Source organism: Danio rerio, chromosome 16 (assembly GCF_052040795.2).
Source record: "Danio rerio strain M-AB ecotype USA chromosome 16, GRCz13ab, whole genome shotgun sequence".
NCBI lineage: Eukaryota > Metazoa > Chordata > Actinopteri > Cypriniformes > Danionidae > Danio > Danio rerio.
In genome coordinates this window covers 7,490,362-7,516,748 of record NC_141036.1, presented here as the reverse complement: position 1 = coordinate 7,516,748, position 26,387 = coordinate 7,490,362, and the positions used below count along the sequence as shown (strand labels likewise).

Sequence of the window (26,387 nt, the reverse complement as noted above, 5' to 3'; positions counted from 1 at the left end):
GTTATTAAATGATGATGATGATCCAGGATCAACAATAGTGAATTTACATTGCATTTAAATAATGATGATGGTCCAGGATCAACAATAGTGAATTTACTCTGTATTTAAATAATGATGATGATCCAGGATCAACAATAGTGAATTTACTCTGTATTTAAATAATGATGATGATCCAGGATCAACAATAGTGAATTTACTCTGTATTTAAATAATGATGATCCAGGATCAACAATAGTGAATTTACACTGTATTTAAATAAGGACGATCCAGGATCAACAATAGTGAATTTTTTCTGTATTTAAATAATGATGATGGTCCAGGATCAACAACAGTGAATTTACTCTGTATTTAAATAAGGACGATCCAGGATCAACAATAGTGAATTTACTCTGTATTTAAATAATAATGATGATCCAGGATCAACAATAGTGAATTTACATTGCATTTAAATAATGATGATCCAGGATCAACAATAGTGAATTTACTCTGTATTTAAATAATGATGATGATCCAGGATCAACAATAGTGAATTTACTCTGTATTTAAATGATGATGATGGTCCAGGATCAACAATAGTGAATTTACTCTGTATTTAAATAATGATGATGATCCAGGATCAACAATAGTGAATTTACATTGTATTTAAATAATGATGATGGTCCAGGATCAACAATAGTGAATTTACTCTGTATTTAAATAATGATGATGATCCAGGATCAACAATAGTGAATTTACATTGTATTTAAATAATGATGATGATCCAGCATCAACAATAGTGAATTTACACTGTATTTAAATAAGGACGATCCAGGATCAACAATAGTGAATTTACTCTGTATTTAAATAATGTTGATCCAGGATCAACAATAGTGAATTTACATTGCATTTAAATAATGATGATCCAGGATCAACAATAGTGAATTTACACTGTATTTAAATAATAATGATGATCCAGGATCAACAATAGTGAATTTACTCTGTATTTAAAAAATGATGATCCAGGATCAACAATAGTGAATTTACTCTGTATTTAAATGATGATGATGGTCCAGGATCAACAATAGTGAATTTACACTGTATTTAAATAATGTTGATGATCCAGGATCAACAATAGTGAATTTACACTGTATTTAAAAAATGATGATGATCCAGGATCAACAATAGTGAATTTACTCTGTATTTAAATAATGTTGATCCAGGATCAACAATAGTGAATTTACTCTGTATTTAAATGATGATGATGGTCCAGGATCAACAATAGTGAATTTACACTGTATTTAAATAATGTTGATGATCCAGGATCAACAATAGTGAATTTACATTGTATTTAAATAATGATGATGATCCAGGATCAACAATAGTGAATTTACTCTGTATTTAAATAATGATGATCCAGGATCAACAATAGTGAATTTACTCTGTATTTAAATGATGATGATGGTCCAGGATCAACAATAGTGAATTTACACTGTATTTAAATAATGTTGATGATCCAGGATCAACAATAGTGAATTTACATTGTATTTAAATAATGATGATGGTCCAGGATCAACAATAGTGAATTTACTCTGTATTTAAATAATGATGATGATCCAGGATCAACAAAAATGAATTTACTCTGTATTTAAATAATGATGAAGATCCAGGATCAACAATAGTGAATTTACACTGTATTTAAATAAGGACGATCCAGGATCAACAATAGTGAATTTACACTGTATTTAAATAATGTTGATCCAGGATCAACAATAGTGAATTTACATTATATTTAAATAATGATGATCCAGGATCAACAATAGTGAATTTACACTGTAATTAAATGATGATGGTCCAGGATCAACAATAGTGAATTTACACTGTATTTAAATAATGATGATGATCCAGGATCAACAATAGTGAATTTACACTGTATTTAAATAAGGACGATCCAGGATTAACAATAGTTAAATTTACATTGTATTTAAATAATGATGATGATCCAGGATCAACAATAGTGAATTTACACTGTATTTAAATAATGATGATCCAGGATCAACAATAGTGAATTTACATTGCATTTAAATAATGATGATCCAGGATCAACAATAGTGAATTTACACTGTATTTAAATAAGGACGATCCAGGATCAACAATAGTGAATTTACTCTGTATTTAAATAATGATTATGATCCAGGATCAACAATAGTGAATTTACTCTGTATTTAAATAATGATGATGGTCCAGGATCAACAATAGTGAATTTACTCTGTATTTAAATAATGATGATGATCCAGGATCAACAATAGTGAATTTACACTGTATTTAAATAAGGACGATCCAGGATCAACAATAGTGAATTTACTCTGTATTTAAATAATGATTATGATCCAGGATCAACAATAGTGAATTTACTCTGTATTTAAATAATGATGATGGTCCAGGATCAACAACAGTGAATTTACTCTGTATTTAAATAAGGACGATCCAGGATCAACAATAGTGAATTTACATTGTATTTAAATAATGATGATGATCCAGGATCAACAATAGTGAATTTACTCTGTATTTAAATAATGATGATCCAGGATCAACAATAGTGAATTTACTCTGTATTTAAATAATGATGATCCAGGATCAACAATAGTGAATTTACTCTGTATTTAAATAATGATGATGATCCAGGATCAACAATAGTGAATTTACTCTGTATTTAAATAATGATGATGATCCAGGATCAACAATAGTGAATTTACTCTGTATTTAAATAATGATGATGATCCAGGATCAACAATAGTGAATTTACATTGCATTTAAATAATGACGATCCAGGATCCAGGATCAACAATAGTGAATTTACTCTGTATTTAAATAATGATGATGATCCAGGATCAACAATAGTGAATTTACATTGTATTTAAGTACAATGATGATGATCCAGGATCAACAATAGTGAATTTACTCTGTATTTAAATGATGATGATGGTCCAGGATCAACAATAGTGAATTTACATTGCATTTAAATAATGATGATGATGATCCAGGATCAACAATAGTGAATTTACTCTGTATTTAAATAATGTTGATCCAGGATCAACAATAGTGAATTTACATTGTATTTAAGTACAATGATGATGATCCAGGATCAACAATAGTGAATTTACACTGTATTTAAAAAATGATGATGATCCAGGATCAACAATAGTGAATTTACACTGTAATTAAATGATGATGGTCCAGGATCAACAATAGTGAATTTACTCTGTATTTAAATAATGTTGATCCAGGATCAACAATAGTGAATTTACTCTGTATTTAAATGATGATGATGGTCCAGGATCAACAATAGTGAATTTACACTGTATTTAAATAATGTTGATGATCCAGGATCAACAATAGTGAATTTACATTGTATTTAAATAATGATGATGATCCAGGATCAACAATAGTGAATTTACTCTGTATTTAAATAATGATGATCCAGGATCAACAATAGTGAATTTACTCTGTATTTAAATGATGATGATGGTCCAGGATCAACAATAGTGAATTTACACTGTATTTAAATAATGTTGATGATCCAGGATCAACAATAGTGAATTTACATTGTATTTAAATAATGATGATGATCCAGGATCAACAATAGTGAATTTACACTGTATTTAAATAATGATGATGATCCAGGATCAACAATAGTGAATTTACACTGTATTTAAATAATGATGATGGTCCAGGATCAACAATAGTGAATTTACACTGTATTTAAATAATGATGATGATCCAGGATCAACAATAGTGAATTTACTCTGTATTTAAATAATGATGATGGTCCAGGATCAACAATAGTGAATTTACACTGTATTTAAATAAGGACGATCCAGGATCAACAATAGTGAATTTACACTGTATTTAAATAATGTTGATCCAGGATCAACAATAGTGAATTTACTCTGTATTTAAATAATGATGATGATCCAGGATCAACAAAAATGAATTTACTCTGTATTTAAATAATGATGATGATCCAGGATCAACAATAGTGAATTTACACTGTATTTAAATAAGGACGATCCAGGATCAACAATAGTGAATTTACACTGTATTTAAATAATGTTGATCCAGGATCAACAATAGTGAATTTACATTATATTTAAATAATGATGATCCAGGATCAACAATAGTGAATTTACACTGTAATTAAATGATGATGGTCCAGGATCAACAATAGTGAATTTACACTGTATTTAAATAATGATGATGATCCAGGATCAACAATAGTGAATTTACTCTGTATTTAAATAAGGACGATCCAGGATCAACAATAGTTAAATTTACATTGTATTTAAATAATGATGATCCAGGATCAACAATAGTGAATTTACACTGTATTTAAATAAGGACGATCCAGGATCAACAATAGTTAAATTTACATTGTATTTAAATAATGATGATCCAGGATCAACAATAGTGTATTTACTCTGTATTTAAATAATGATGATGATCCAGGATCAACAATAGTGAATTTACACTGTATTTAAATAAGGACGATCCAGGATCAACAATAGTGAATTTACATTGTATTTAAATAATGATGATGATCCAGGATCAACAATAGTGAATTTACACTGTATTTAAATAAGGACGATCCAGGATTAACAATAGTTAAATTTACATTGTATTTAAATAATGATGATGATCCAGGATCAACAATAGTGAATTTACACTGTATTTAAATAATGATGATCCAGGATCAACAATAGTGAATTTACATTGCATTTAAATAATGATGATCCAGGATCAACAATAGTGAATTTACACTGTATTTACATAAGGACGATCCAGGATCAACAATAGTGAATTTACTCTGTATTTAAATAATGATGATGGTCCAGGATCAACAATAGTGAATTTACACTGTATTTAAATAATGATGATGGTCCAGGATCAACAATAGTGAATTTACTCTGTATTTAAATAATGATGATCCAGGATCAACAATAGTGAATTTACTCTGTATTTAAATAATGATGATGGTCCAGGATCAACAACAGTGAATTTACTCTGTATTTAAATAATGATGATGATCCAGGATCAACAATAGTGAATTTACATTGTATTTAAATAATGATGATGATCCAGGATCAACAATAGTGAATTTACTCTGTATTTAAATAATGATGATCCAGGATCAACAATAGTGAATTTACTCTGTATTTAAATAATGATGATGATCCAGGATCAACAATAGTGAATTTACTCTGTATTTAAATAATGATGATGATCCAGGATCAACAATAGTGAATTTACTCTGTATTTAAATAATGATGATGATCCAGGATCAACAATAGTGAATTTACTCTGTATTTAAATAATGATGATGATCCAGGATCAACAATAGTGAATTTACATTGCATTTAAATAATGACGATCCAGGATCAACAATAGTGAATTTACTCTGTATTTAAATAATGATGATGATCCAGGATCAACAATAGTGAATTTACATTGCATTTAAATAATGATGATCCAGGATCAACAATAGTGAATTTACTCTGTATTTAAATAATAATGATGATGATCCAGGATCAACAATAGTGAATTTACACTGTATTTAAATAATGATGATGATCCAGGATCAACAATAGTGAATTTACATTGTATTTAAGTACAATGATGATGATCCAGGATCAACAATAGTGAATTTACTCTGTATTTAAATGATGATGATGGTCCAGGATCAACAATAGTGAATTTACATTGCATTTAAATAATGATGATGATGATCCAGGATCAACAATAGTGAATTTACTCTGTATTTAAATAATGTTGATCCAGGATCAACAATAGTGAATTTACATTGTATTTAAGTACAATGATGATGATCCAGGATCAACAATAGTGAATTTACTCTGTATTTAAATAATGATGATGATCCAGGATCAACAATAGTGAATTTACTCTGTATTTAAATAATGATGATGATCCAGGATCAACAATAGTGAATTTACTCTGTATTTAAATAATGATGATCCAGGATCAACAATAGTGAATTTACTCTGTATTTAAATGATGATGATGGTCCAGGATCAACAATAGTGTATTTACATTGCATTTAAATAATGATGATGATCCAGGATCAACAATAGTGAATTTACACTGTATTTAAATAAGGACGATCCAGGATCAACAATAGTGAATTTACATTGTATTTAAATAATGATGATGATCCAGGATCAACAATAGTGAATTTACTCTGTATTTAAATAATGATGATGGTCCAGGATCAACAATAGTGAATTTACATTGCATTTAAATAATGATGATCCAGGATCAACAATAGTGAATTTACTCTGTATTTAAATAATGATGATGATCCAGGATCAACAATAGTGAATTTACTCTGTATTTAAATAATGATGATGATCCAGGATCAACAATAGTGAATTTACACTGTTATTAAATGATGATGATGATCCAGGATCAACAATAGTGAATTTACATTGCATTTAAATAATGATGATGGTCCAGGATCAACAATAGTGAATTTACTCTGTATTTAAATAATGATGATCCAGGATCAACAATAGTGAATTTACTCTGTATTTAAATAATGATGATCCAGGATCAACAATAGTGAATTTACACTGTATTTAAATAAGGACGATCCAGGATCAACAATAGTGAATTTTTTCTGTATTTAAATAATGATGATGGTCCAGGATCAACAACAGTGAATTTACTCTGTATTTAAATAAGGACGATCCAGGATCAACAATAGTGAATTTACATTGTATTTAAATAATGATGATGATCCAGGATCAACAATAGTAAATTTACTCTGTATTTAAATAATGATGATCCAGGATCAACAATAGTGAATTTACTCTGTATTTAAATAATGATGATCCAGGATCAACAATAGTGAATTTACACTGTATTTAAATAATGATGATCCAGGATCAACAATAGTGAATTTACATTGCATTTAAATAATGATGATCCAGGATCAACAATAGTGAATTTACATTGCATTTAAATAATGACGATCCAGGATCAACAATAGTGAATTTACACTGTATTTAAATAATGATGATGGTCCAGGATCAACAACAGTGAATTTACTCTGTATTTAAATAATGATGATCCAGGATCAACAATAGTGAATTTACTCTGTATTTAAATAATGATGATGATCCAGGATCAACAATAGTGAATTTACTCTGTATTTAAATAAGGACGATCCAGGATCAACAATAGTGAATTTACACTGTATTTAAATAATGATGATGATCCAGGATCAACAATAGTGAATTTACACTGTATTTAAATAATGATGATGGTCCAGGATCAACAACAGTGAATTTACATTGTATTTAAATAATGATGATGATCCAGGATCAACAATAGTGAATTTACTCTGTATTTAAATGATGATGGTCCAGGATCAACAATAGTGAATTTACTCTGTATTTAAATGATGATGATCCAGGATCAACAATAGTGAATTTACACTGTATTTAAATAATGATGACGATCCAAGATCAACAATAGTGAATTTACACTGTATTTAAATAATGATGATGATCCAGGATCAACAATAGTGAATTTACTCTGTATTTAAATAATGATGATCCAGGATCAACAATAGTGAATTTACACTGTATTTAAATAATGATGATCCAGGATCAACAATAGTGAATTTACACTGTATTTAAATAATGATGATGAACCAGGATCAACAATAGTGAATTTACATTGTATTTAAATAATGATGATGATCCAGGATCAACAATAGTGAATTTACTCTGTATTTAAATGATGATGATGGTCCAGGATCAACAATAGTGAATTTACACTGTAATTAAATGATGATGATGATCCAGGATCAACAATAGTGAATTTACACTGTATTTAAATAATGATGATCCAGGATCAACAATAGTGAATTTACATTGTATTTAAGTACAATGATGATGATCCAGGATCAACAATAGTGAATTTACTCTGTATTTAAATAATGATGATGATCCAGGATCAACAATAGTGAATTTACACTGTATTTAAATAATGTTGATCCAGGATCAACAATAGTGAATTTACATTGTATTTAAGTACAATGATGATGATCCAGGATCAACAATAGTGAATTTACTCTGTATTTAAATAATGTTGATCCAGGATCAACAATAGTGAATTTACATTGCATTTAAATAATGATGATGATCCAGGATCAACAATAGTGAATTTACTCTGTATTTAAATAATGTTGATCCAGGATCAACAATAGTGAATTTACATTGTATTTAAGTACAATGATGATGATCCAGGATCAACAATAGTGAATTTACTCTGTATTTAAATGATGATGATGGTCCAGGATCAACAATAGTGAATTTACATTGTATTTAAATAATGATGATGATCCAGGATCAACAATAGTGAATTTACACTGTATTTAAATAATGATGATCCAGGATCAACAATAGTGAATTTACACTGTATTTAAATAATGATGGTCCAGGATCAACAATAGTGAATTTACACTGTATTTAAATAAGGACGATCCAGGATCAACAATAGTGAATTTACTCGGTATTTAAATAAGGACGATCCAGGATCAACAATAGTGAATTTACTCTGTATTTAAATAATGATGATGGTCCAGGATCAACAATAGTGAATTTACTCTGTATTTAAATAATGATGATGATCCAGGATCAACAATAGTGAATTTACTCTGTATTTAAATAATGATGATGGTCCAGGATCAACAATAGTGAATTTACTCTGTATTTAAATAATGATGATGGTCCAGGATCAACAATAGTGAATTTACTCTGTATTTAAATAATGATGATGGTCCAGGATCAACAATAGTGAATTTACTCTGTATTTAAATAATGATGATGGTCCAGGATCAACAATAGTGAATTTACACTGTAATTAAATGATGATGGTCCAGGATCAACAATAGTGAATTTACTCTGTATTTAAATAATGTTGATCCAGGATCAACAATAGTGAATTTACATTGTATTTAAATAATGATGATGATCCAGGATCAACAATAGTGAATTTACATTGTATTTAAATAATGATGATGATCCAGGATCAACAATAGTGAATTTACTCTGTATTTAAATAATGTTGATCCAGGATCAACAATAGTGAATTTACTCTGTATTTAAATAATGTTGATCCAGGATCAACAATAGTGAATTTACATTATATTTAAATAATGATGATCCAGGATCAACAATAGTGAATTTACACTGTAATTAAATGATGATGGTCCAGGATCAACAATAGTGAATTTACTCTGTATTTAAATAATGATGATGATCCAGGATCAACAATAGTGAATTTACTCTGTATTTAAATAATGATGATCCAGGATCAACAATAGTGAATTTACTCTGTATTTAAATAATGATGATGATCCAGGATCAACAATAGTGAATTTACTCTGTATTTAAATAATGATGATGATCCAGGATCAACAATAGTGAATTTACTCTGTATTTAAATAATGATGATGATCCAGGATCAACAATAGTGAATTTACATTGCATTTAAATAATGACGATCCAGGATCCAGGATCAACAATAGTGAATTTACTCTGTATTTAAATAATGATGATGATCCAGGATCAACAATAGTGAATTTACACTGTATTTAAATAATGATGATGATCCAGGATCAACAATAGTGAATTTACATTGTATTTAAGTACAATGATGATGATCCAGGATCAACAATAGTGAATTTACTCTGTATTTAAATGATGATGATGGTCCAGGATCAACAATAGTGAATTTACATTGCATTTAAATAATGATGATGATGATCCAGGATCAACAATAGTGAATTTACTCTGTATTTAAATAATGTTGATCCAGGATCAACAATAGTGAATTTACATTGTATTTAAGTACAATGATGATGATCCAGGATCAACAATAGTGAATTTACTCTGTATTTAAATAATGATGATGATCCAGGATCAACAATAGTGAATTTACTCTGTATTTAAATAATGATGATGATCCAGGATCAACAATAGTGAATTTACTCTGTATTTAAATAATGATGATCCAGGATCAACAATAGTGAATTTACTCTGTATTTAAATGATGATGATGGTCCAGGATCAACAATAGTGTATTTACATTGCATTTAAATAATGATGATGATCCAGGATCAACAATAGTGAATTTACACTGTATTTAAATAAGGACGATCCAGGATCAACAATAGTGAATTTACATTGTATTTAAATAATGATGATGATCCAGGATCAACAATAGTGAATTTACTCTGTATTTAAATAATGATGATGGTCCAGGATCAACAATAGTGAATTTACATTGCATTTAAATAATGATGATCCAGGATCAACAATAGTGAATTTACTCTGTATTTAAATAATGATGATGATCCAGGATCAACAATAGTGAATTTACACTGTTATTAAATGATGATGATGATCCAGGATCAACAATAGTGAATTTACTCAGTATTTAAATAATGATGATGATCCAGGATCAACAATAGTGAATTTACACTGTTATTAAATGATGATGATGATCCAGGATCAACAATAGTGAATTTACATTGCATTTAAATAATGATGATGGTCCAGGATCAACAATAGTGAATTTACTCTGTATTTAAATAATGATGATCCAGGATCAACAATAGTGAATTTACTCTGTATTTAAATAATGATGATGATCCAGGATCAACAATAGTGAATTTACTCTGTATTTAAATAATGATGATCCAGGATCAACAATAGTGAATTTACACTGTATTTAAATAAGGACGATCCAGGATCAACAATAGTGAATTTACTCTGTATTTAAATGATGATGATGGTCCAGGATCAACAATAGTGAATTTACATTGTATTTAAATAATGATGATGATCCAGGATCAACAATAGTGAATTTACACTGTATTTAAATAATGATGATCCAGGATCAACAATAGTGAATTTACACTGTATTTAAATAAGGACGATCCAGGATCAACAATAGTGAATTTACTCGGTATTTAAATAAGGACGATCCAGGATCAACAATAGTGAATTTACTCTGTATTTAAATAATGATGATGGTCCAGGATCAACAATAGTGAATTTACTCTGTATTTAAATAATGATGATGATCCAGGATCAACAATAGTGAATTTACTCTGTATTTAAATAATGATGATGGTCCAGGATCAACAATAGTGAATTTACTCTGTATTTAAATAATGATGATGGTCCAGGATCAACAATAGTGAATTTACTCTGTATTTAAATAATGATGATGGTCCAGGATCAACAATAGTGAATTTACTCTGTATTTAAATAATGATGATGGTCCAGGATCAACAATAGTGAATTTACACTGTAATTAAATGATGATGGTCCAGGATCAACAATAGTGAATTTACTCTGTATTTAAATAATGTTGATCCAGGATCAACAATAGTGAATTTACATTGTATTTAAATAATGATGATGATCCAGGATCAACAATAGTGAATTTACATTGTATTTAAATAATGATGATGATCCAGGATCAACAATAGTGAATTTACTCTGTATTTAAATAATGTTGATCCAGGATCAACAATAGTGAATTTACTCTGTATTTAAATAATGTTGATCCAGGATCAACAATAGTGAATTTACATTATATTTAAATAATGATGATCCAGGATCAACAATAGTGAATTTACACTGTAATTAAATGATGATGGTCCAGGATCAACAATAGTGAATTTACTCTGTATTTAAATAATGATGATGATCCAGGATCAACAATAGTGAATTTACTCTGTATTTAAATAATGATGATCCAGGATCAACAATAGTGAATTTACTCTGTATTTAAATAATGATGATGATCCAGGATCAACAATAGTGAATTTACTCTGTATTTAAATAATGATGATGATCCAGGATCAACAATAGTGAATTTACTCTGTATTTAAATAATGATGATGATCCAGGATCAACAATAGTGAATTTACATTGCATTTAAATAATGACGATCCAGGATCCAGGATCAACAATAGTGAATTTACTCTGTATTTAAATAATGATGATGATCCAGGATCAACAATAGTGAATTTACATTGTATTTAAGTACAATGATGATGATCCAGGATCAACAATAGTGAATTTACTCTGTATTTAAATGATGATGATGGTCCAGGATCAACAATAGTGAATTTACATTGCATTTAAATAATGATGATGATGGTCCAGGATGAACAATAGTGAATTTACTCTGTATTTAAATAATGTTGATCCAGGATCAACAATAGTGAATTTACATTGTATTTAAGTACAATGATGATGATCCAGGATCAACAATAGTGAATTTACTCTGTATTTAAATAATGATGATGATCCAGGATCAACAATAGTGAATTTACTTTGTATTTAAATAATGATGATGATCCAGGATCAACAATAGTGAATTTACTCTGTATTTAAATAATGATGATCCAGGATCAACAATAGTGAATTTACTCTGTATTTAAATGATGATGATGGTCCAGGATCAACAATAGTGTATTTACATTGCATTTAAATAATGATGATGATCCAGGATCAACAATAGTGAATTTACACTGTATTTAAATAATGATGATGATCCAGGATCAACAATAGTGAATTTACTCTGTATTTAAATAATGATGATGGTCCAGGATCAACAATAGTGAATTTACATTGCATTTAAATAATGATGATCCAGGATCAACAATAGTGAATTTACTCTGTATTTAAATAATGATGATGATCCAGGATCAACAATAGTGAATTTACTCTGTATTTAAATAATGATGATGATCCAGGATCAACAATAGTGAATTTACTCTGTATTTAAATAATGATGATGATCCAGGATCAACAATAGTGAATTTACATTGCATTTAAATAATGACGATCCAGGATCCAGGATCAACAATAGTGAATTTACTCTGTATTTAAATAATGATGATGATCCAGGATCAACAATAGTGAATTTACACTGTATTTAAATAATGATGATGATCCAGGATCAACAATAGTGAATTTACATTGTATTTAAGTACAATGATGATGATCCAGGATCAACAATAGTGAATTTACTCTGTATTTAAATGATGATGATGGTCCAGGATCAACAATAGTGAATTTACATTGCATTTAAATAATGATGATGATGATCCAGGATCAACAATAGTGAATTTACTCTGTATTTAAATAATGTTGATCCAGGATCAACAATAGTGAATTTACATTGTATTTAAGTACAATGATGATGATCCAGGATCAACAATAGTGAATTTACTCTGTATTTAAATAATGATGATGATCCAGGATCAACAATAGTGAATTTACTCTGTATTTAAATAATGATGATGATCCAGGATCAACAATAGTGAATTTACTCTGTATTTAAATAATGATGATCCAGGATCAACAATAGTGAATTTACTCTGTATTTAAATGATGATGATGGTCCAGGATCAACAATAGTGTATTTACATTGCATTTAAATAATGATGATGATCCAGGATCAACAATAGTGAATTTACACTGTATTTAAATAAGGACGATCCAGGATCAACAATAGTGAATTTACATTGTATTTAAATAATGATGATGATCCAGGATCAACAATAGTGAATTTACTCTGTATTTAAATAATGATGATGGTCCAGGATCAACAATAGTGAATTTACATTGCATTTAAATAATGATGATCCAGGATCAACAATAGTGAATTTACTCTGTATTTAAATAATGATGATGATCCAGGATCAACAATAGTGAATTTACTCAGTATTTAAATAATGATGATGATCCAGGATCAACAATAGTGAATTTACTCTGTATTTAAATGATGATGATGGTCCAGGATCAACAATAGTGAATTTACATTGCATTTAAATAATGATGATGATGGTCCAGGATGAACAATAGTGAATTTACTCTGTATTTAAATAATGTTGATCCAGGATCAACAATAGTGAATTTACATTGTATTTAAGTACAATGATGATGATCCAGGATCAACAATAGTGAATTTACTCTGTATTTAAATAATGATGATGATCCAGGATCAACAATAGTGAATTTACTTTGTATTTAAATAATGATGATGATCCAGGATCAACAATAGTGAATTTACTCTGTATTTAAATAATGATGATCCAGGATCAACAATAGTGAATTTACTCTGTATTTAAATGATGATGATGGTCCAGGATCAACAATAGTGTATTTACATTGCATTTAAATAATGATGATGATCCAGGATCAACAATAGTGAATTTACACTGTATTTAAATAATGATGATGATCCAGGATCAACAATAGTGAATTTACTCTGTATTTAAATAATGATGATGGTCCAGGATCAACAATAGTGAATTTACATTGCATTTAAATAATGATGATCCAGGATCAACAATAGTGAATTTACTCTGTATTTAAATAATGATGATGATCCAGGATCAACAATAGTGAATTTACTCTGTATTTAAATAATGATGATGATCCAGGATCAACAATAGTGAATTTACTCTGTATTTAAATAATGATGATCCAGGATCAACAATAGTGAATTTACATTGCATTTAAATAATGACGATCCAGGATCCAGGATCAACAATAGTGAATTTACTCTGTATTTAAATAATGATGATGATCCAGGATCAACAATAGTGAATTTACACTGTATTTAAATAATGATGATGATCCAGGATCAACAATAGTGAATTTACATTGTATTTAAGTACAATGATGATGATCCAGGATCAACAATAGTGAATTTACTCTGTATTTAAATGATGATGATGGTCCAGGATCAACAATAGTGAATTTACTCTGTATTTAAATAATGTTGATCCAGGATCAACAATAGTGAATTTACATTGTATTTAAGTACAATGATGATGATCCAGGATCAACAATAGTGAATTTACTCTGTATTTAAATAATGATGATGATCCAGGATCAACAATAGTGAATTTACTCTGTATTTAAATAATGATGATGATCCAGGATCAACAATAGTGAATTTACTCTGCATTTAAATAATGATGATCCAGGATCAACAATAGTGAATTTACTCTGTATTTAAATGATGATGATGGTCCAGGATCAACAATAGTGTATTTACATTGCATTTAAATAATGATGATGATCCAGGATCAACAATAGTGAATTTACACTGTATTTAAATAAGGACGATCCAGGATCAACAATAGTGAATTTACATTGTATTTAAATAATGATGATGATCCAGGATCAACAATAGTGAATTTACTCTGTATTTAAATAATGATGATGGTCCAGGATCAACAATAGTGAATTTACATTGCATTTAAATAATGATGATCCAGGATCAACAATAGTGAATTTACTCTGTATTTAAATAATGATGATGATCCAGGATCAACAATAGTGAATTTACTCAGTATTTAAATAATGATGATGATCCAGGATCAACAATAGTGAATTTACACTGTTATTAAATGATGATGATGATCCAGGATCAACAATAGTGAATTTACATTGCATTTAAATAATGATGATGGTCCAGGATCAACAATAGTGAATTTACTCTGTATTTAAATAATGATGATCCAGGATCAACAATAGTGAATTTACTCTGTATTTAAATAATGATGATGATCCAGGATCAACAATAGTGAATTTACTCTGTATTTAAATAATGATGATCCAGGATCAACAATAGTGAATTTACTCTGTATTTAAATAATGATGATGATCCAGGATCAACAATAGTGAATTTACTCTGTATTTAAATAATGATGATCCAGGATCAACAATAGTGAATTTACACTGTATTTAAATAATGATGATCCAGGATCAACAATAGTGAATTTACATTGCATTTAAATAATGACGATCCAGGATCAACAATAGTGAATTTACTCTGTATTTAAATTATGATGATCCAGGATCAACAATAGTGTATTTACATTGCATTTAAATAATGATGATGGTCCAGGATCAACAATAGTGAATTTACACTGTATTTAAATAATGATGATCCAGGATCAACAATAGTGAATTTACATTGCATTTAAATAATGATGATCCAGGATCAACAATAGTGAATTTACTCTGTATTTAAATTATGATGATCCAGGATCAACAATAGTGTATTTACATTGCATTTAAATAATGACGATCCAGGATCAACAATAGTGAATTTACACTGTATTTAAATAATGATGATGGTCCAGGATCAACAACAGTGAATTTACTCTGTATTTAAATAATGATGATCCAGGATCAACAATAGTGAATTTACTCTGTATTTAAATAATGATGATGATCCAGGATCAACAATAGTGAATTTACTCTGTATTTAAATAAGGACGATCCAGGATCAACAATAGTGAATTTACACTGTATTTAAATAATGATGATGATCCAGGATCAACAATAGTGAATTTACACTGTATTTAAATAATGATGATGGTCCAGGATCAACAACAGTGAATTTACATTGTATTTAAATAATGATGATGATCCAGGATCAACAATAGTGAATTTACTCTGTATTTAAATGATGATGGTCCAGGATCAACAATAGTGAATTTACTCTGTATTTAAATGATGATGATCCAGGATCAACAATAGTGAATTTACACTGTATTTAAATAATGATGACGATCCAAGATCAACAATAGTGAATTTACACTGTATTTAAATAATGATGATCCAGGATCAACAATAGTGAATTTACACTGTATTTAAATAATGATGATCCAGGATCAACAATAGTGAATTTACACTGTATTTAAATAATGATGATGATCCAGGATCAACAATAGTGAATTTACTCTGTATTTAAATAATGATGATCCAGGATCAACAATAGTGAATTTACACTGTATTTAAATAATGATGATCCAGGATCAACAATAGTGAATTTACACTGTATTTAAATAATGATGATGAACCAGGATCAACAATAGTGAATTTACATTGTATTTAAATAATGATGATGATCCAGGATCAACAATAGTGAATTTACTCTGTATTTAAATGATGATGATGGTCCAGGATCAACAATAGTGAATTTACACTGTATTTAAATAATGATGATCCAGGATCAACAATAGTGAATTTACATTGCATTTAAATAATGATGATGATCCAGGATCAACAATAGTGAATTTACACTGTATTTAAATAATGTTGATCCAGGATCAACAATAGTGAATTTACATTGTATTTAAGTACAATGATGATGATCCAGGATCAACAATAGTGAATTTACTCTGTATTTAAATAATGTTGATCCAGGATCAACAATAGTGAATTTACATTGCATTTAAATAATGATGATGATCCAGGATCAACAATAGTGAATTTACTCTGTATTTAAATAATGTTGATCCAGGATCAACAATAGTGAATTTACATTGTATTTAAGTACAATGATGATGATCCAGGATCAACAATAGTGAATTTAGTCTGTATTTAAATGATGATGATGGTCCAGGATCAACAATAGTGAATTTACATTGTATTTAAATAATGATGATGATCCAGGATCAACAATAGTGAATTTACACTGTATTTAAATAATGATGATCCAGGATCAACAATAGTGAATTTACACTGTATTTAAATAATGATGGTCCAGGATCAACAATAGTGAATTTACACTGTATTTAAATAAGGACGATCCAGGATCAACAATAGTGAATTTACTCTGTATTTAAATAATGATGATGGTAAAGGATCAACAATAGTGAATTTACTCTGTATTTAAATAATGATGATGATCCAGGATCAACAATAGTGAATTTACTCTGTATTTAAATAATGATGATCCAGGATCAACAATAGTGAATTTACTCTGTGTTTAAATGATGATGGTCCAGGATCAACAATATTGAATTTACACTGTATTTAAATAATGATGATGGTCCAGGATCAACAATAGTGAATTTACTCTGTATTTAAATAATGATGATGATCCAGGATCAACAATAGTGAATTTACTCTGTATTTAAATAATGATGATGATCCAGGATCAACAATAGTGAATTTACTCTGTATTTAAATAATGATGATGATCCAGGATCAACAATAGTGAATTTACATTGCATTTAAATAATGATGATGGTCCAGGATCAACAATAGTGAATTTACTCTGTATTTAAATAATGATGATCCAGGATCAACAATAGTGAATTTACTCTGTATTTAAATAATGATGATGATCCAGGATCAACAATAGTGAATTTACTCTGTATTTAAATAATGATGATCCAGGATCAACAATAGTGAATTTACACTGTATTTAAATAAGGACGATCCAGGATCAACAATAGTGAATTTTTTCTGTATTTAAATAATGATGATGGTCCAGGATCAACAACAGTGAATTTACTCTGTATTTAAATAAGGACGATCCAGGATCAACAATAGTGAATTTACATTGTATTTAAATAATGATGATGATCCAGGATCAACAATAGTAAATTTACTCTGTATTTAAATAATGATGATCCAGGATCAACAATAGTGAATTTACTCTGTATTTAAATAATGATGATCCAGGATCAACAATAGTGAATTTACTCTGTATTTAAATAATGATGATGATCCAGGATCAACAATAGTGAATTTACACTGTATTTAAATAATGATGATCCAGGATCAACAATAGTGAATTTACTCTGTATTTAAATAATGATGATGATCCAGGATCAACAATAGTGAATTTACTCTGTATTTAAATAATGATGATCCAGGATCAACAATAGTGAATTTACACTGTATTTAAATAATGATGATCCAGGATCAACAATAGTGAATTTACATTGCATTTAAATAATGATGATCCAGGATCAACAATAGTGAATTTACTCTGTATTTAAATTATGATGATCCAGGATCAACAATAGTGTATTTACATTGCATTTAAATAATGACGATCCAGGATCAACAATAGTGAATTTACACTGTATTTAAATAATGATGATGGTCCAGGATCAACAACAGTGAATTTACTCTGTATTTAAATAATGATGATCCAGGATCAACAATAGTGAATTTACTCTGTATTTAAATAATGATGATGATCCAGGATCAACAATAGTGAATTTACTCAGTATTTAAATAATGATGATGATCCAAGATCAACAATAGTGAATTTACTCTGTATTTAAATAATGATGATGATCCAGGATCAACAATAGTGAATTTACACTGTATTTAAATAATGATGATGATCCAGGATCAACAATAGTGAATTTACTCTGTATTTAAATAATGATGATGATCCAGGATCAACAATAGTGAATTTACACTGTTATTAAATGATGATGATGATCCAGGATCAACAATAGTGAATTTACATTGCATTTAAATAATGATGATGGTCCAGGATCAACAATAGTGAATTTACTCTGTATTTAAATAATGATGATCCAGGATCAACAATAGTGAATTTACTCTGTATTTAAATAATGATGATGATCCAGGATCAACAATAGTGAATTTACTCTGTATTTAAATAATGATGATCCAGGATCAACAATAGTGAATTTACACTGTATTTAAATAAGGACGATCCAGGATCAACAATAGTGAATTTTTTCTGTATTTAAATAATGATGATGGTCCAGGATCAACAACAGTGAATTTACTCTGTATTTAAATAAGGACGATCCAGGATCAACAATAGTGAATTTACATTGTATTTAAATAATGATGATGATCCAGGATCAACAATAGTAAATTTACTCTGTATTTAAATAATGATGATCCAGGATCAACAATAGTGAATTTACTCTGTATTTAAATAATGATGATCCAGGATCAACAATAGTGAATTTACTCTGTATTTAAATAATGATGATGATCCAGGATCAACAATAGTGAATTTACTCTGTATTTAAATAATGATGATCCAGGATCAACAATAGTGAATTTACTCTGTATTTAAATAATGATGATGATCCAGGATCAACAATAGTGAATTTACTCTGTATTTAAATAATGATGATCCAGGATCAACAATAGTGAATTTACACTGTATTTAAATAATGATGATCCAGGATCAACAATAGTGAATTTACACTGCATTTAAATAATGATGATCCAGGATCAACAATAGTGAATTTACTCTGTATTTAAATTATGATGATCCAGGATCAACAATAGTGTATTTACATTGCATTTAAATAATGACGATCCAGGATCAACAATAGTGAATTTACACTGTATTTAAATAATGATGATGGTCCAGGATCAACAACAGTGAATTTACTCTGTATTTAAATAATGATGATCCAGGATCAACAATAGTGAATTTACACTGTATTTAAATAATGATGATGATCCAGGATCAACAATAGTGAATTTACTCTGTATTTAAATAAGGACGATGAACCAGGATCAACAATAGTGAATTTACATTGTATTTAAATAATGATGATGATCCAGGATCAACAATAGTGAATTTACACTGTAATTAAATGATGATGATGATCCAGGATCAACAATAGTGAATTTACACTGTATTTAAATAATGATGATCCAGGATCAACAATAGTGAATTTACATTGCATTTAAATAATGATGATGATCCAGGATCAACAATAGTGAATTTACACTGTATTTAAATAATGTTGATCCAGGATCAACAATAGTGAATTTACATTGTATTTAAGTACAATGATGATGATCCAGGATCAACAATAGTGAATTTAGTCTGTATTTAAATGATGATGATGGTCCAGGATCAACAATAGTGAATTTACATTGTATTTAAATAATGATGATGATCCAGGATCAACAATAGTGAATTTACACTGTATTTAAATAATGATGATCCAGGATCAACAATAGTGAATTTACACTGTATTTAAATAATGATGGTCCAGGATCAACAATAGTGAATTTACACTGTATTTAAATAAGGACGATCCAGGATCAACAATAGTGAATTTACTCTGTATTTAAATAATGATGATGGTAAAGGATCAACAATAGTGAATTTACTCTGTATTTAAATAATGATGATGATCCAGGATCAACAATAGTGAATTTACTCTGTATTTAAATAATGATGATCCAGGATCAACAATAGTGAATTTACTCTGTGTTTAAATGATGATGGTCCAGGATCAACAATATTGAATTTACACTGTATTTAAATAATGATGATGGTCCAGGATCAACAATAGTGAATTTACTCTGTATTTAAATAATGATGATGGTCCAGGATCAACAATAGTGAATTTACACCGTAATTAAATGATGATGGTCCAGGATCAACAATAGTGAATTTACTCTGTATTTAAATAATGTTGATCCAGGATCAACAATAGTGAATTTACATTGTATTTAAATAATGATGATGATCCAGGATCAACAATAGTGAATTTACATTGTATTTAAATAATGATGATGATCCAGGATCAACAATAGTGAATTTACTCTGTATTTAAATAATGATGATCCAGGATCAACAATAGTGAATTTACTCTGTATTTAAATAATGATGATCCAGGATCAACAATAGTGAATTTACACTGTATTTAATTAATGATGATCCAGGATCAACAATAGTGAATTTACACTGTATTTAAATGATGATGATGATCCAGGATCAACAATAGTGAATTTACTCTGTATTTAAATAATGATGATGATCCAGGATCAACAATAGTGAATTTACTCTGTATTTAAATAATGATGATCCAGGATCAACAATAGTGAATTTACACTGTATTTAAATAATGATGATGGTCCAGGATCAACAATATTGAATTTACACTGTATTTAAATAATGATGATGGTCCAGGATCAACAATAGTGAATTTACACTGTAATTAAATGATGATGGTCCAGGATCAACAATAGTGAATTTACTCTGTATTTAAATAATGTTGATCCAGGATCAACAATAGTGAATTTACATTGTATTTAAATAATGATGATGATCCAGGATCAACAATAGTGAATTTACATTGTATTTAAATAATGATGATGATCCAGGATCAACAATAGTGAATTTACTCTGTATTTAAATAATGTTGATCCAGGATCAACAATAGTGAATTTACTCTGTATTTAAATAATGTTGATCCAGGATCAACAATAGTGAATTTACATTATATTTAAATAATGATGATCCAGGATCAACAATAGTGAATTTACACTGTAATTAAATGATGATGGTCCAGGATCAACAATAGTGAATTTACTCTGTATTTAAATAATGATGATGGTCCAGGATCAACAATAGTGAATTTACTCTGTATTTAAATAATGATGATGATCCAGGATCAACAATAGTGAATTTACTCTGTATTTAAATAATGATGATCCAGGATCAACAATAGTGAATTTACTCTGTATTTAAATGATGATGATGGTCCAGGATCAACAATAGTGAATTTACACTGTATTTAAATAAGGACGATCCAGGATCAACAATAGTGAATTTACTCTGTATTTAAATAATGATGATGATCCAGGATCAACAATAGTGAATTTACACTGTATTTAAATAATGTTGATCCAGGATCAACAATAGTGAATTTACACTGTATTTAAATAATGATGATGATCCAGGATCAACAATAGTGAATTTACATTGTATTTAAATAATGATGATGATCCAGGATCAACAATAGTGAATTTACACTGTAATTAAATGATGATGGTCCAGGATCAACAATAGTGAATTTACTCTGTATTTAAATAATGTTGATCCAGGATCAACAATAGTGAATTTACTCTGTATTTAAATAATGATGATCCAGGATCAACAATAGTGAATTTACTCTGTATTTAAATGATGATGATGGTCCAGGATCAACAATAGTGAATTTACACTGTATTTAAATAATGTGATCCAGGATCAACAATAGTGAATTTACACTGTATTTAAATAATGATGATGATCCAGGATCAACAATAGTGAATTTACATTGTATTTAAATAATGATGATGATCCAGGATCAACAATAGTGAATTTACACTGTATTTAAATAATGATGATGATCCAGGATCAACAATAGTGAATTTACATTGCATTTAAATAATGATGATCCAGGATCAACAATAGTGAATTTACTCTGTATTTAAATAATGATGATGGTCCAGGATCAACAATAGTGAATTTACTTTGTATTTAAATAATGATGATGATCCAGGATCAACAATAGTGAATTTACACTGTAATTAAATGATGATGGTCCAGGATCAACAATAGTGAATTTACTCTGTATTTAAATAATGATGATGATCCAGGATCAACAATAGTGAATTTACACTGTATTTAAATAAGGACGATCCAGGATCAACAATAGTGAATTTACTCTGTATTTAAATAATGTTGATCCAGGATCAACAATAGTGAATTTACATTATATTTAAATAATGATGATCCAGGATCAACAATAGTGAATTTACACTGTAATTAAATGATGATGGTCCAGGATCAACAATAGTGAATTTACTCTGTATTTAAATAATGATGATGGTCCAGGATCAACAATAGTGAATTTACTCTGTATTTAAATAATGATGATGGTCCAGGATCAACAATAGTGAATTTACTCTGTATTTAAATGATGATGATGGTCCAGGATCAACAATAGTGAATTTACACTGTATTTAAATGATGATGATGGTCCAGGATCAACAATAGTGAATTTACACTGTATTTAAATAAGGACGATCCAGGATCAACAATAGTGAATTTACTCTGTATTTAAATAATGATGATGGTAAAGGATCAACAATAGTGAATTTACTCTGTATTTAAATAATGATGATGATCCAGGATCAACAATAGTGAATTTACTCTGTATTTAAATGATGATGATGATCCAGGATCAACAATAGTGAATTTACTCTGTATTTAAATAATGATGATCCAGGATCAACAATAGTGAATTTACTCTGTATTTAAATAATGATGATGATCCAGGATCAACAATAGTGAATTTACTCTGTATTTAAATAATGATGATCCAGGATCAACAATAGTGAATTTACACTGTATTTAAATAATGATGATCCAGGATCAACAATAGTGAATTTACATTGCATTTAAATAATGATGATCCAGGATCAACAATAGTGAATTTACTCTGTATTTAAATTATGATGATCCAGGATCAACAATAGTGTATTTACATTGCATTTAAATAATGACGATCCAGGATCAACAATAGTGAATTTACACTGTATTTAAATAATGATGATGGTCCAGGATCAACAACAGTGAATTTACTCTGTATTTAAATAATGATGATCCAGGATCAACAATAGTGAATTTACTCTGTATTTAAATAATGATGATGATCCAGGATCAACAATAGTGAATTTACTCAGTATTTAAATAATGATGATGATCCAGGATCAACAATAGTGAATTTACTCTGTATTTAAATAATGATGATGATCCAGGATCAACAATAGTGAATTTACACTGTTATTAAATGATGATGATGATCCAGGATCAACAATAGTGAATTTACATTGCATTTAAATAATGATGATGGTCCAGGATCAACAATAGTGAATTTACTCTGTATTTAAATAATGATGATCCAGGATCAACAATAGTGAATTTACTCTGTATTTAAATAATGATGATGATCCAGGATCAACAATAGTGAATTTACACTGTATTTAAATAAGGACGATCCAGGATCAACAATAGTGAATTTTTTCTGTATTTAAATAATGATGATGGTCCAGGATCAACAACAGTGAATTTACTCTGTATTTAAATAAGGACGATCCAGGATCAACAATAGTGAATTTACATTGTATTTAAATAATGATGATGATCCAGGATCAACAATAGTGAATTTACTCTGTATTTAAATAATGATGATCCAGGATCAACAATAGTGAATTTACTCTGTATTTAAATAATGATGATCCAGGATCAACAATAGTGAATTTACTCTGTATTTAAATAATGATGATGATCCAGGATCAACAATAGTGAATTTACTCTGTATTTAAATAATGATGATCCAGGATCAACAATAGTGAATTTACTCTGTATTTAAATAATGATGATGATCCAGGATCAACAATAGTGAATTTACTCTGTATTTAAATAATGATGATCCAGGATCAACAATAGTGAATTTACACTGTATTTAAATAATGATGATCCAGGATCAACAATAGTGAATTTACATTGCATTTAAATAATGATGATCCAGGATCAACAATAGTGAATTTACTCTGTATTTAAATTATGATGATCCAGGATCAACAATAGTGTATTTACATTGCATTTAAATAATGACGATCCAGGATCAACAATAGTGAATTTACACTGTATTTAAATAATGATGATGGTCCAGGATCAACAACAGTGAATTTACTCTGTATTTAAATAATGATGATCCAGGATCAACAATAGTGAATTTACTCTGTATTTAAATAATGATGATGATCCAGGATCAACAATAGTGAATTTACTCTGTATTTAAATAAGGACGATCCAGGATCAACAATAGTGAATTTACACTGTATTTAAATAATGATGATGATCCAGGATCAACAATAGTGAATTTACACTGTATTTAAATAATGATGATGGTCCAGGATCAACAACAGTGAATTTACATTGTATTTAAATAATGATGATGATCCAGGATCAACAATAGTGAATTTACTCTGTATTTAAATGATGATGGTCCAGGACCAACAATAGTGAATTTACTCTGTATTTAAATGATGATGATCCAGGATCAACAATAGTGAATTTACACTGTATTTAAATAATGATGACGATCCAAGATCAACAATAGTGAATTTACACTGTATTTAAATAATGATGATCCAGGATCAACAATAGTGAATTTACACTGTATTTAAATAATGATGATCCAGGATCAACAATAGTGAATTTACACTGTATTTAAATAATGATGATGATCCAGGATCAACAATAGTGAATTTACTCTGTGTTTAAATAATGATGATCCAGGATCAACAATAGTGAATTTACACTGTATTTAAATAATGATGATCCAGGATCAACAATAGTGAATTTACACTGTATTTAAATAATGATGATGAACCAGGATCAACAATAGTGAATTTACATTGTATTTAAATAATGATGATGATCCAGGATCAACAATAGTGAATTTACTCTGTATTTAAATGATGATGATGGTCCAGGATCAACAATAGTGAATTTACACTGTAATTAAATGATGATGATGGTCCAGGATCAACAATAGTGAATTTACACTGTATTTAAATAATGATGATCCAGGATCAACAATAGTGAATTTACATTGCATTTAAATAATGATGATGATCCAGGATCAACAATAGTGAATTTACACTGTATTTAAATAATGTTGATCCAGGATC

The 26,387-nt window shown here is 28.7% G+C and overlaps 1 protein-coding gene and 1 long non-coding RNA gene across 2 annotated transcripts in view; one reads left to right on the top strand and one right to left on the bottom strand.

Moving 5' to 3' along the window:
* The window catches only part of bmper (BMP binding endothelial regulator), a 107,067-nt gene that overhangs the window by 34,171 nt on the left and 46,509 nt on the right, over nucleotides 1–26,387 (bottom strand).
* On the top strand, nucleotides 8,681–11,940 carry LOC148679573 (uncharacterized). The gene is made up of 5 exons (XR_015945006.1): nucleotides 8,681–9,284; nucleotides 9,336–9,635; nucleotides 9,739–9,887; nucleotides 10,632–11,603; nucleotides 11,699–11,940. It is a non-coding gene; the product is annotated as an uncharacterized LOC148679573 (long non-coding RNA).